This window comes from Anabrus simplex, chromosome 5 (assembly GCF_040414725.1).
Source record: "Anabrus simplex isolate iqAnaSimp1 chromosome 5, ASM4041472v1, whole genome shotgun sequence".
NCBI classification, from domain to species: Eukaryota; Metazoa; Arthropoda; class Insecta; order Orthoptera; family Tettigoniidae; genus Anabrus; species Anabrus simplex.
The window spans coordinates 350,313,766-350,325,827 of NC_090269.1; the positions used below are offsets into that span (position 1 = coordinate 350,313,766).

The following is a 12,062-nucleotide window of genomic DNA, read 5'->3' on the forward strand; positions in this document are numbered from 1 at the left end:
TCCCTAGTTCTTTGCCAGATGGCTGGATTTCTAAACCGTTTATGATATTCGATAGTAATATCCGATCCACTCGTAATGGCGTAAATTACATACATATTCCGATCACTCGGTCACAAACATAATATAATTGTTCTGGACTGCACCTCGATCACCTCTCTTCCCCCCCCCCCCAAATGTAAAGCCATCGGGCTATGTCTCCCCATTATCGAACAAATGACAGCATCACAACAAAGAAATAACGCACTGGACGCGACATACAAAAACACAACATGGAATAAATAAAACCTGGTAAATGAAGCACACAAAATATGTAGACTAAAGTTGATAGAGCTGTCGGTTTAAGAACTCCACATGTCCGGGCACTGGACGTCGCATATCTCATGAAGTGCAGCATATCAGTAGCATTTAAGACGGCAGGGAAATCAGCTGATTGGCAACAGAAATAACAACTAACTAGTAGTCTCGTGTATCAACGTGTTTTCTTAAAATTTACGATTAATATAATATTGTTCAGGTGGTCACAGTTAATAACTTACGTGGGAAGGTACAATGAACTTTTAGGTAGAGAACTTGTTCCTGTAGCTTGCTGGTCGCTGCGAGCACTGGCGTCGTCCCGCCTGTCCAAGGTGTATATACACCGTTGCCTACGCTATAATACAAGGCCTTGAAATGCACTCATGGAAATGGGTGGCATCCTAGTTTACCATTCAACCACTAGGATCGCGTACTTGCCCCCTTGTGTTGTTGGGCTACGGATCCCCCTGTGAGTGGGGGCGGTAGAATAACACCAATGGCATCCCTGCCTGTTGTAAGAGGAGGCTAAAAGGAGCCCCAGGGGCTCTGAACTTAGGATCATGGGTTGGCGATCACGGGGCGCTTAGCTGAGTTCTGGCATTGCTTCCACTTACTTGTGCAAGGTTCCTCACTTTCATCTATCCTATCCGACCTGTCTTGGTCAACTCTTGTTCTTTTCCGACCCCGACGCTAGGGAGTCTTTCATTTTCACGCCCTTCGTGACCCTTGTCTTCCTTTGGCCGATATCTTCATTTTTCGAAGTGTCGGATCCCTTCCATTTTTTCTCTCTGATCCGTGACATATAGAGGATGGTTGCCTAGTTGTACTTCCTCCTAAAACAATAATCACCACCACCACCACCACCACCTTGGGCCACGGACCAGTCGTCGCCACTTGTAGCACGAAGGCTACGCTGCAACCACCGACGACCGTAGGGCATACCTTCATAAGTGCTTTATGTGTTGTCTTGGAGTGTACAAATTTATACATCCCCTGATTATGTTTAGGAACACCATGCATACACACTTATAAACCTATGTCAAGGGTCCTGATATAGTTGTTGGTTCAAGGGCCTGATCTTTCTATATATTAATTTTGTTATGAAAACTAAAGTCAGTCAGTCCGGCAATTCTATCCGGTCGGTTTCCTTCATTTTTTAACAGATTTTTAACAGATTTGTCATCAGGTACTATAAATCACTTAACTTCCGCCTTCCTCAAATTATTTGATATTTGAATTTTTTGTCTCTTTGAAGCAATCATATTAAATCCATAATTCTACGATGAAATATAATTCCAAATATTTATTTCAGCCACAAACAACTTTTTGAGAGTAGCCATGTTTTTATTTCAAGAGCCTTACCGTGACAGCGAGCCAACATCTCGTGAAATGCCGGGGTACTTCGGTGGACCCCGAGTAATGAATAATTTATCGAGTTCGAAAAATCCTTCATAACGAGAGACTTTGGAGACATGGTACATCCAGGAATAAAGGATCTAAATTATTAACAAACCGTATGTGAAGATAGAATACCCTGGGTAAATATAAATGCAGTTAAGCCTGGAGGAAAGTTGGCGTCCTACTCGCGGATTTGCGACACGTGACGAGGCCAATGTCTGAAGAGAAGCCACGGAACTACGTGTCAGAAATAATTCATTATGCTCGTTGCAAGTATGGAAAAAATAAAAAAATAACACCATAATGAATTATAAGTCTGTCTGAATTTATGCAATAAATTTCAAGAAAATTGGTCCAGTGGATGTGGAACATCGATGGAATGGGTGCCCAATAGAGCTTCGTGGAGAGGGTGGCGTCCCTCGAAGAGGGTATATAAGAAACCCCCTCCACCTATTTTATGCATTCTGTCTGATGGTCTGGATGGTGAAACCCACGTCGCTCGTCTGCGAGAAAGTGCGGGGTTTTGTTCTCAAAGTAACTCGTTATATATTCGTGTCAATGGTTCAAGTAGAATCTTAAATGGAAGGTGATATAAATTTTCCTGAGCTTCCGCCGATGAAAACTGTGAAGACTTAGATAATATATTTAAAATACGTAGCTGAGTTTCTCTCCGTATTACAATTGTGTGTGTTTCATTTTTGTCAAGTGAGTCTGTAGGCTACCGGTGAGGACTGATTTTTTTGTTATCCATTTGAAACACCTGGACAGCATTAGAGCTACGAAAACAGAGTCCTGGGAAAACAGTGGCAGTCACAGGTTGAGAAGCGTGCTCGTCGCATGTTAAACGCGAAGAAAGTGCGGTATTTGCGGTGTTAATCGACACCTAGTGTAAAATCTGTGTAGCTTAAGTTTTATATATATATATATATATATATATATATATATATATATATATATATATATATAAGAAGATGATGTCAAATGTAGCCATGAAAGGCTAAGCACGAGGGCACCTGGCTAAATGTAGCCGGAATCTCCAGGAGGACAACTATTACAGGTCTATGTCTATATCAATGTTGTAGTTTAGAATTTGTTTGTCCCAATAAATTTTTCAATGTGTCGAATTAATATTTAATAATGATCAGGCGAATGTGTTACATTTCTGGTCATCGTGTGAAACTCTTCAGGGCAGTAAAATTCACGTCGAGAAACTATAAAATGCGAAGTTTAAATAATGTGTTAATATTCTTTGAGATAATGTTCAAATTGAGTAAACGTGATAGGCGATGAAGATGAATTTTTGAGACAGGGTGTACATTAAATGTGACATTTCTGAGGCAGGCTGTAGTGAGATTCCGCTAACAATCCGGTACAGCTGACCGGGTGAAGGTTGGTTCGAAATGAGTACTTTGTGATGCACATTAAGATTTCAAGTCAAGATCTCCTAGTGAAAAACAATTCTGTAGAAGATTGTAGCTCTTGGCAGTTAAGTCGAAGAGACGAATTTTGTAAAGTCAGGATAATGAATATTATAGTAGGCGACCTCAAGGGTAGAAGAGCATTCTGAATACACGGTTGGTGTTATTTGACTGTTATAACAAATTTTCACTCAGAAAATTTCATATATTATGAGACGATAATTTATCATTAAATCGGAAACATTGTGGGATAAGATTTTGGACGTTATTAAAGCGATAGTCTGGCCGTGTAGATTCATTGAATTTCGCTTCACTGGATACTTAATGGATATGGATGTTTGGAATAGTGAGATGGTAGGCGAAGTTTGGGCCTCACCCTAGAATTATAGTGTGGATCTTTGTGGTGGTGATGATTACTGTTTTGGCGATATTCACGTAATGTTAGACGTGTGCTGAAATTCATTATTGTTTTTCCAAACGTAGTTGCGTATGTCGAGATCGTGTTTGAGTTGTGGACTGCTTGCCACGCGTTATTCATTTTTCAATTTTATGTTTTATTGACAAGATAGGGACTTAGTTGTATTTCCCGACTTGCGTTCACTCAGTGGCAAGATTTGTTTCATTGTGTGCTATAGTTGCGACAAGGTTTCCAGCTAAAATATCAAAGAGTGTGTTTGAAGTTACGATTTCGCCTGACATTCTAGAGGAAGCGTAGACGTCCCAGTTTCCGCTCGACAATAGATTTAGGACGTCACACGTGATCATAGGAGTATACTGATGATGTGACGTCCCAGTTTACGCTCAACGATAGGTTTAGGAAGGTGTGTGTGTGTACATAGATGTTAGTGTTAAGGTGTGTAGACATTATGTAGGCCCGACGATACGTTGAAGGTGTTGTCTGTATATATTCAAGTCTTAGATTAGGTATTTTTGAAGTGATTTGAGCGATGGTTGTGTCTGCAGTAGTGTATGCAATGCGAAGTGTGTTAGCTAAGTAATATTGAGGCCCTGTTTCGACAGCCCTTACCAGCTGGAAGGTGTTTACCTAAGATTATGGAACAACTAGTGGCATGAACGTGAGGGTTGTCCAATATTGAGTACTGAGCTAACGGTGATTGAGTATTTACTGCATTTTGCCATGCGCGTTTGAGTTCATTGAACTTCAGTATTTTATTTTATTTACGGACTTAATTTTTTGTCGTTCAGACGTCCGATTGCTTTGCTAGTGTGCGTGTTGACACTTAGTTTATTTATGTGAGGCTTGAGTTACGAATGCGGGTTCGATTCGTCAGCCGGGAATATATTTTATTTTCAATTTTGTCGTTCTTTCATTTTTGCAATAGTTCATTGTGGTCGATCAATAACTTTGTAGTTGCTTTGTTTGGACAAACAATAAGTAGATGGATTTGTAATAGTAGTCGTTGTTGTAAAGGAAAGAATTCCTAGATGTTTGATTTTATTGTACCATGCGGACTTGTAATTTTATTATGCTTAACGTAACCGTTTATAACCTGAAGGTTGGTTTTATAAGAATATTTTTCAAGTGATTTACCACTTTTTTTATTTAACTTCAGTGTTTGGCATTTCTTCTAAATGCGTGATGAATAAGTGTTTCCTGCATTTCACAGTTTTGTTCCTTCAGAACGACGTAACGTAAGATCCTCTCGGATCGAGTTGTTGTTGGTTCCTTCTGAACTGATGTTTGGGTGATGCACGTTTCAGCATCGGGATTATTCTATAACTTAAGGGTGTCACGAGAGGGCAATACATGGTGGAATTTTATTTTCAATAATGAAAGCTGCTGTTAACTTGGTCGTGAACACCATGCTTTCCTGTAGTATTTCGCAACCTATTCAAATCAACTGATAGTCAGTTTGGTTCGATTAAGGGTCCATTCGGCGGGTGTTCCCATATCCGACAGGGTATTTGACTGGTGGATAACCTTAGTTAAGAGTAAATCTGGAATTCTACTTGTTGAAGGTCAGATTTTCCATGGATCGTGTGGATTAATTCTCAGTTATCGTTTGGATCAATAGGTGCCAGATTTTAAGGTTTTCTTTCACTTTTCTAGTTTCGCTGTCCACTAATCTGTGGTATTTCTACTTTTCTCCGAAGAAAATTCTTCGATACTGTAACTGATTAAACTAACGCCATGCAATGTGACTGCGTTTGAAACATTAAATAATTAATTTTTTGATCAATTATTTTATATAAATTAAAATTGTGCATTTAATTGATTCAATAAAAGTTAGTTAGCACATATTTGCTCCTCATTTCAAGTAGTTAGGCTCTCTTCTGAACCCCATCGTTTGGTTAAGATCGTGACCGAAATATTCCCACTACTACCCCAAGATTTAAGAGTTCGATATTGCTCTACTGCAGCAGCTGTGGCCTACCAACGATGGAATGGTAAGTTCAAGGGTTCAATATATTTCGTTGTATTTGAGGTACGGAGTTCGTTTGACCTAAGAACACTCAGTGGATCAAGCTCTTTCATTTGAGCTCTTATCTATTCAAATTGGTTGAATTTGAGGAAAGTTATGCGTGCACATTCAATTTGACGTCTCATTTCTTCAACATTTTTCTCATTGAAGTAATCATATCTTTCGTTCTAATTGAGGTACGCAGTTCGTTTTGGTCTAAAACACTCAGTGGATCAAGTGATTTCTTCTTAGGTAATAACTACTAAAATGGGTAGATTATGAGGAAAGTTATGAGTACATTTGTTTCCATTACGAAGATCTTAGGACTTTTTAGCAGTTCGGCGCGTAGTATTGTTCCAAGGAATGATTAATTCAATTTCTTTGTGTGATGTACTGTATTTTCAAGTGTTTTTTGACATAATGTTATATTCTATTACCACAGCAGATCATGTGCTGTATTTCATTAACTCGAAACTTTGCAAATACATCCGTGAGGATAGTAACGAACAACACCATACTTTGTACATTGCGGGCGGAGCCAGCGGGAAACTGCTAGTATATATAAAATAAGTGTTTTGTATGTACATTGCTCAGATTAAAAAATAATAAAAGTATGGCATTTCTGTATCGGTCGTGTTCACAGCTACAAGAAAATGCACTTTTTAATTGTCCGGTCATCCCTGTCTGTCTGTCTGTCTGTCTGTCTGTCTGTCTGTCTGTCTGTCTGTCTGTCTGTCTGTCTGTCTGTCTGTCTGTCTGTCTGTCTGTCTGTCTGTCTGTCTGTCTGTACACGCATCACGAAAATATGACTGAAGATAATTTAATGAAAATCGGTATTTCGAGTTGGGGAATAAGTCACTACAATCTAGGCTATAATAGTACATTATGCAACAAGCCCATAATGACAATAATTAAGACACGAGTATGTATATAAAACCATTATAGGCGAGTTTCATACGACTGTTTATGGTCAACGATAATTACAACTCTATTCTTTAAATATTCATAAATTTCTGTCAAGATGTCGCGTGGCAGTTGAGTTTACTGAGCAGAGCGCAAGCGCTGGGTAATTGATTTTCCGTTGAGAGGATCAGAGACCTTGACAATGTCATATGTTTTCAAAGCGTTGATAGAAGGTTATCATAACCTAGCTTTATTTCAAATACAAATTGTTTGTTGTCCAGTTGGTGAAGTGAATTTGCCGGAATGTATCCTGTGGTTGTGCAGTATTGGAAGTAGAAGGTGCATTGATGTTAATAATTGTGTCCGACATGTTTGATTTTGGAAACAAATGCGAAGCTAGTGCGTTGAGCGCAGGTGCGATGCTATTCTTACCTGATTGGTCAAACATTTGTATCATAATGAAAATCTGAACTCTGATTATTGCAGAACCTGTATCCTAATGCAACTTGAACTATAATGAGCCTATTCAAGAGGTATATTTTTTGGCTTATGCCGTGCAATTAATGATAAAAACACACTCAACGCGTTTCGAAAGGAACCTTGCCTTTCTTCATCAGGAGACACAGAAACAATGAAACGACGCATAACAGGTTGCTAGGAGAAAGCAACAAGGAACTTGAAATGATGCCCTAAGATGTAAACGGGACGCCATTTTATCCCCAGATAGAGACAACGAATGGCAACAGTAAAGCATTACTCTCTAATGGTTCTGATAATAGGTAGCCATGATTCACTGTGGTTGTAGCCTGTATCGCGGTTGAAATTATCTGGGTGTTTACGTATTTCAACCGCCTCCCTGATAATTCGTGGGTGATATTGCTTTATACGGGCAAGAACATCCATTTCTTGGAACAAAACATCATGACCAGGTGTTAAGGCATGATCAGCAACAGCTGATTTATCAGGTTGGTTGAGTCTGATACATCTGGTATGTTCTTTGATGCGAGTACATACCGTTCTTGAAGTCTGCCCAATATAAACCTTGCCACAAGTACAGGAAACTCTGTAGATACCAGGTTGTTGCAATTTAGGCAAACTATCCTTAGTTGGTCGCAGGAGTTGCCTAATCTTAATTGATGTTCCAGAAACAGTTCGTACATTGTACCTACGTAAGGTACAGGCTACAACCTCAGTGAATCATGGCTACCTATTATCAGAACCATTAGAGAGTAATGCTTTACTGTTGCCATTCGTTGTCTTTATCTGGGGCTAAAATGGCGCCCCGTTTACATCTTAGGTCACCATTTCAAGTTCCTTGTTGCTTTCTCCTAGCAACCTGTTATGCGTCGTTTCATTTTCTCTGTGTCTCCTGATGAAGAAAGGCAAGGTTCCTTTCGCAACGCGTTGAGTGTGGTGGTGGTGGTGATTATTGTTTTAAGAGGAAGTACAACTAGGCAACCATCCTCTATATAACACTAATCAGAGAGAAGAAATGGAAGGGTCCGACCCTTCGAAAAATGAAGATATCGGCCAAAGGAAGACAAGGGCCACGAAGGGCGTGAAAATGAAAGACTCCCTAGCCCTCGCAAACCTAATAGCGTCGGGGTCGGAAAAGAACAAGAGTTGACCAAGGGAGGTCGGATAGGATAGATGAAAGTGAGGAGCCTGGCATAAGTAAGTGGAAACAATGCCAGAACTCAGCTTAGGGCCGCGTGGTCGCCAACCCACGCTCCATAGTTCAGAGCCGCTGGGGCCCCTATTAGTCGCCTCTTACGACAGGCAGGGGATACCGTGGGTGTTATTCTACCGCCCCCACCCACAGCGGGACGCGTTGAGTGTGTTTTTATCATTAATTACACGGCATAAGCCCAAAAATATTCCTCATGAATAGTTATATGGACCGTGAAAGTCTAAATGATAATATAATGAGCCTAATTAAGATTCACTTTTCTGGCATATAATATTTATATTTCGGCATCGTCGAGCATAAATAGTTTATTCACGCTCAGTGAAAAATGGTTGTTTAGAGAAGGTCTAAAATTCGACTCTCAAAAATTTATGTTATTAGTGGTCCTATCGATAAATACTGCATGACTAAAGTTATATAGAATTATATATATGTTTTTTTTTGCTAGGGTCTTTACGTCGCACCGACACAGATAGGTCTTATGGCGACGATGGGATAGAAAAGGCCTAGGAGCTGGAAGGAAGCGGCCGTGGCCTTAATTAAGGTACAGCCCCAGCATTTGCCTGGTGTGAAAATGGGAAACCACGGAAAACCATCTTCAGGGCTGCCGATAGTGGGATTCGAACTTACTATCTCCCGGATGCAAGCTCACAGCCGCGCGCCTCTACGAGCACGGCCAACTCGCCCGTATATATATATTTATGTTTACCGTACCGGCTATGATAATAGAAGAGTTTCGTTGCTAAGTCCGTATGAACACCGAGCCACTAGAAAATGGGTGAACAGAATTTAACGTAAATCGCTATGTAACGTTGCACAATAAAGCAATACAGTCTAGGCTATTAATAATGTTATTCATGCCGGATTAAATTGTAGTTCAGGGGAAGGCTCCTAAAAAGTAATGTTTAAATAGCTATCCTATTAATCCATTATGCTACTTAATAAAATCTTATGCACAACATATACACGACTTCATCAAGAATTCTGTATACAGTGTACGAGGGCGAATCGAAAAGTAAGTTACACTAGCTCGCCGCGAGAGCACGTTGTGACCGTGGTCAATGCGGAGTAAGCTACAGTAACTGCTGACACGTCCGATAGGAAGGTTTGTGTGGTATCCCGTTGCGTTGTGTGTGCAGAGAGGACTAGGCTCAATGGCACGTCAACTGGATGTTCACTCGAAATTGGAGGTGCGTGCAACGATCAGACTTACATGAGCTAAACGACTCAATTGCACGGACATTCATCGTGAAATCACTGCTGTATATGGTGAGTCCAGGTATTGTAAAGTGATGTAAGCAATTTGATGCACGGATTTCACGGACGAATACCGCGAAGGCAGGCCCGCAACGTCCAGTACCGTTGCAAATGATGACCGTGTGTTTGGGATCATTAGAGAGAATCGGCGCATAACACTGCAAGAAATTGTCAGCATGCTGAAAATTTCGTATGGCAGTGTGTTCTCCATTGTTCACCAGCACATTGGATTTCGTAAACTGTGTCAAGGATGGGTCCCACGTCTACTCACTGATGTTCACAAGGAACAACGTTTCCAAACGTCACTGACATTTTTGCAATGGTATTCTGTGGAGGGCAACGAGTTTCTGCGGCGAATCATCACAGGGAATGGAACGGGAGTCCATCACTTCACTCCCGAAATAAAGAGAACTTCGATGGAATGGGCGCACATTACACCACCACCACGATAGAAGGTCAAGGTCCAACCTTAAGCACGAAAGGTAATGGTGATAGTGTTCTTTGTCATGGAGGGTGTGTACACTTTGAATTTATGCCGAAAAGCACGACAATCAACACGGCGTCGTATTGTCAAACGTTGAACCGATTGCGCAAGGCAATTAAGGAAAAGCGGCTGGGAAAGTTGAGCGCCGGTGGGGTTTTGTTGCGCGATAACGCAACACCTCACGCGGCTTGCCAAACGTGTTAACTGATGCAGCGATTCAAGTGGGAGGTATGACAACATCCTCCATACAGTCCAGACTTAGCGCCATGCGATTATCATGTGTTTGGTAAGCTGAAAAGATATCGGTGGACGACGATTCCGAAACGATGAGGAGGTGAAAGCAGCTGTGGTTACGTCGCGCATTCCTCTCTACGAAATATCACTGTAAAATGTGTCACAAATGGAACATAATAATTGCTTTTAGACAGATGAAGTCTAAAATCTGCGGTAAATTAAGAAATATTTTATTTTTGGTGAATATTATGTATACCTACTTTACTACTTTACAAGAACTTTTGGTGCTACGCTCACAGTAACACACGTGTCTTTTGTTTTCTTACACTTTCAACAATTTCGTGTGTGATGTCTGTGTTCACTGATGTTCTTTGCTTTCGTTTTATTGCTTCAGGTGCAAGTTCTAGCTCGTTGTTCAGGTGTCAATGACATCATTTCCTGAATTGTATCGCGATATGCAAGATTTAATAGGCGACAAAAAGCTATGGCCAATATCCATAAGAAGAATTCTGTGGACTAGTGATTTATTGGTCCAGGGATCATGCTATTTTTCTTATCGTGAATGCTGTTGACCTCCATTTTGCTGTTTCAACTGGCCGCTCTAGCCAAGTGGACAAAGATGATGAGAGTCTACAGACATAGCACTTCCATTTCTCGGTTCTAGCCCTGGACCTCAAGAAATTAACAAAAGACGACACCAGCAGCGAAATACGACATAAAGGAGTCCTGTATACAGGTCTTAAGAATGTATTCATATTTCTCTAATAACGACGGTATTTCTTAATTTACCGCAGATTTTTCACTTAATTTAAGTAAAAGCAATTATTATGTTCCCTTTATGACAAATTTTACAGTGACATTTCGTAGATAGGAATGCGCGATGTAACCAGCAGCTGTCTTCAGGTGGTTACATAGCGCTGGATGTGATTTCTACGCATCCGGAATCGTAAAGTTGGTTGACCGTTCCGAGAAAAGTTGTCTCTTGAGGACTATGTGGAAAAGTGAACTTACATTATATGTTGCCATAGAAGTGTTGCCTACATGTAGGTGGTTTCATAAATGGGCATAACTTGGAATATAACTTTTGATTCGCCCTCGTAGAATTCCGTAGCGAAGCACGGATTCACGAGCTAATACATGTTAAAGAGGCTTCTGTATTTGAGCACTAGCTATGGCTTTGAGGTTGGTAGAGTAAGCTACAAATGTCCTTCCAACGATATGAAGCATCTGTTTTTGTTTATATGCATAGCTACCAGAACATATTTAAAATAACGTGTGCTGCCCGCCAGCTATGACGTGACGTAACCGAGTCTAGGTGGACCCTGCACACTGCCACTTGCATGCAGTCTCTTGCTGTTCGCAGTGCAGAATACATCAGTGACCGTGAGTAGCTTTTTCCGAAAATTCTTATCAGCCTACGGCAGCTACAGACTTATTAAAATACCAATTTCCCGTACATAATAAGTGGAATATATTGATTATGGTTGTAGTGTGTTGTTGAGTAATGAAAATTTATGTGTCTCCTACTATAATTTATTCTGCGTGACGTTCTTTTCATGTTCATATGTGATCTAGGACTCAATGTTTCTAAAATGGTCCTGTAAGGATTCAACTCAGAAAACTGTATGAAACTGAGATATCGGAGGATGTGGCACTGGGGGGCCGTAGATCGACTCCAATCTTGTGCACGTGGGATTTATGAAGATAACCACTGTAATGTAAACCCATTGTTTGTCCAACCCTTGTCCCATTTCTCTACGGGGTCGGGTATGAGGTGAGATGAATCTGTCGTGGCGAGTTTTATGACCGGATGCCGTTCCTGACGTCAACCTCATCGGAGGAGTTGACGAGATGAAATGAATGACGTGATATGTGATAGTAGGAAGGGAGAGGGTGAAGCCCGGTGCCGGCACATAACCTACTCCTCTTGAATAGCACCAAGGGGTTTGCTCAATCCTTAACGT

General features: G+C 40.7%; 1 protein-coding gene across 2 annotated transcripts in view; it reads left to right on the forward strand.

The window, feature by feature from the left end:
• LOC136874095 (leucine-rich repeat-containing protein 15) overlaps window positions 1-12,062 on the forward strand; it is a 101,312-nt gene that overhangs the window by 19,487 nt on the left and 69,763 nt on the right. Inside the window, exon 1 of one of the 2 annotated variants that reach the window (XM_068227657.1) lies at window positions 11,366-11,481. The exons of the other annotated variant lie outside the window; for it this stretch is intronic. The gene's annotated coding sequence lies outside the window, so the exon portion shown is untranslated. Of the gene's footprint in view, window positions 1-11,365; window positions 11,482-12,062 lie in introns of those variants that run through there. 2 annotated transcript variants of the gene reach the window in all.